The 2,987-nt window shown below is 38.9% G+C and overlaps 1 pseudogene; it reads right to left on the minus strand.

Moving 5' to 3' along the window:
• Positions 1-1,282: 1,282 nt before the first annotated feature.
• Positions 1,283-1,402, minus strand: LOC114801502 (uncharacterized; annotated as a pseudogene).
• Positions 1,403-2,987: the final 1,585 nt, after the last annotated feature.

Consider the following 2,987-nt stretch of genomic DNA (forward strand, 5'->3'; position numbering starts at 1 on the left):
CTCCCTACAGCTTTGACTATGTGACATTTCTGGGTGAAACACAGAATGAAATCTTATGATGACTTCTTTCTACTGTCAAAAGAACAAACAATACATTATAAATGAACTGATCATTCCAGGATGCAATGTGTAAAACAATCTGAGACCAAAGTTCCGCCTGCAACCTGCATAGAAGGTCTAGTGCAAATCAGGTTTAAAAAAAAGTATTTTCTTATCTGGTTATTCTTGTCCTCTATTCAACTCACTTTCATTCGATTTAATATCTTACTTTATTACCTTACTGGATGGAGGTCCTGTTCCTAATGATGGCTGATTTTAATTTACAGCTTAGCTCAAATTTGTCAGGTGAGGGACTGTACTAGCCATCACTTGATGAGAAAGAGGAAGACAGTTTCCTCGTATTACTGACATATACATTCCACAGTGTCGAATCTGCCATACCATGAAGAAACTGGTCATAAAAAGCAAAAGTTCTTTACTTAATGCAGCACATGAAAAAATAAATCTGGAAAAAAAAACATTATTGACTGAATAACGAATAAGATTTTTCTTGAACAGGTACTTCAGGAAGGACCATCACTCCTAAATCTGAGCAGTAAAGTTTGATGGGTTTGGCAGTATAATCAACAACACAGCCAAACCTGCTCAACCAAAGGCCTGTTTTCCCGATTCCAGCAAAAATAAGGAAGTCTTCTCCATGTTCTTCATTCATTCAGCAGTTAATTAATTAGACATGAGACAAGTCAGTGAGATGCTCATGGAATAACACAGAAGTTATAGTACCAACATGAAGAGAACATTACTCTGTACTCATTCAAGTTGGGTGAACAGAGTGATTCAGTGATTCAAATAAGGAAGCATCTCTACGTGGAGGTGCCTGATTGTGAATGTGCAAGCCACACGTCAAATGAGTTAGAGGTCTATAGACTGTTTGCAGATCAAAAATCCAAATTTTTATATATGACTTCCTGCATATCTTACCAATACCAATATGCTATACTAGCTAAGAGTCAGTTCCTGTGTCTCAGGCCAAATTATGTAGAAATATTTCCTGGTATGCTCATAGCAGACAAAATCAAAGTAATTTATTTGCCAGTTTTCTGTATGACACACCACAGCACAGCACCCAGTGCACACAGTGAAAGGTGGTCTCTGCATTTAACCCAGGTACCCAGGGAGTGGGTGGACATGGTACTTTGCTCAGTGGCACCTCAGTGGCACCTTGGCAATCTTTTGTTTATGGGTCAGCTTCCTTACCTGCTAGGCCACCACTGCGCCACAGTCTCCACAGGGACTGGTTATTTTATATTTCAAATCATATAGACGGGAACTGGGTAAAGTTTTCAACTAGCAAAAATCTTGCCTCGGATAGACCTCATAAGCTAAGATACTGCGAAAGAATAAATGAAATATTGCAGTATATGATGAAATGTATTACGTTATAACAGTTTTGCATCACAATAACATAATGAAATATATAATTACTGGTTTGGTTAAAAGTCATTTTTTCCCCAGAATATGTAGGTTGCCAGTGAATTTTGTGTATTTAACCCAGATCTGTGGCACCACGTGGTATGATTTGCTCATCTAGACCAAAGGTATACAGAAGACTCAATTTTGCAGTTTTGCCAAAGGCCCCACAGACGCATTTCATTCTGATGTCATGGAACAGAAAAATGGCTGCCAGTTTGTGGTGACGTGATCGGACTGTAAGCATGGGAGTGTGTGGTTATGGCAGGTGGGCAAGGCAGAGCATGTCATTCATGAGATGGAAAAAAAAAAAAAACACCAGCTGGTCAGTTTTTAGCAGAAATGGGAAAATAATTTCATTTGGCCTGGAAATTGAAACTGGGGCCCGAAAAATGTCATCAGCATTAGATTTGGGGGGAAAAAAATGCAGACACATCCAAATGTCATTCCTGGCACTGAGTTTGTCATGCACATTATTAATCTGTGTAGATTATAATCTCCTCAAGTTAGCACGACTGGATTAACTCAGAAAATACAAATTCAGAATGTCAACCATCCCTGTATTATTTTCAGGTATCCTACACTCTCCTGTCCAGGAAAAGTCATTTTAAGGTTGATTATAAATTTAACACATGTACCCACTTTTGTCGGCACCAACCGCAATCTATTTGTTCATTTGTACACTGATGCCTCCCTTTGTCACAGATGGAGCCAATATGTCCCCTAATTGTCATTTGTTTATTTTTCACTGCATATGCTGGGATGTTAAACATCATTACCCTTATGTAGAGACTTGGGCCGGATATTATGACTCCCCGCACAATTGCTAAAATAGGTGCTAACTGCCCTCTCATCAGGCAATTCATGTTGCAGTTAACATCGTTTAATAGCTGCCACGGCCAATTAGTGTAGCTCCACTGGAAAAAGTGGCGATATTTGCTTAATGTGCAGTGCAGACAGGTTGTTATGTTATTTTAGAGGCCAGAATAATCATGTTATATTGCTGTTCTTAGCCTTTTTTTCTACCCCAAAACCCTATGCATGACCCAAACCAGTCAAAAGGCAGGAAATAACCAAAATGAATTATCTGAATAATGCATTTAAAAACACAAAGTCCTTTTCTGAAACAGGAAATGACAGGCCGTATGCACTTTTGAAGAATACACATGGTGGGAAACACTGCAGGTTCACACTCTACTCCCCATTGCCCAAAACCCATTTGGATGTTCCAGAGTTTGACATCGAACACAAAAAGAAGTGAAACGTAAAGTTGTCTCTGGCAAATGAAAGATTATTTTGCTTTAGCTTTCTTGTACCTTCAACACTTCTGATGTAAAGACAGCTTTGGAGTTGGCGACAGCTTTGGAGTGTGGATGGATGTGATGACTCCGCTGAAAATGAATTTTGAGCTTTCTTCCCTTCCTCTAAACACTTACAGCACTCAGGGAAAAATCAATCCCAATTTTCAAGTTTCTGTAAAAGGAATCACAGAGGATTTGATTTTTTTCTCTTTCTTT

Source organism: Denticeps clupeoides, chromosome 12 (assembly GCF_900700375.1).
Source record: "Denticeps clupeoides chromosome 12, fDenClu1.1, whole genome shotgun sequence".
Classification (NCBI taxonomy): domain Eukaryota; kingdom Metazoa; phylum Chordata; class Actinopteri; order Clupeiformes; family Denticipitidae; genus Denticeps; species Denticeps clupeoides.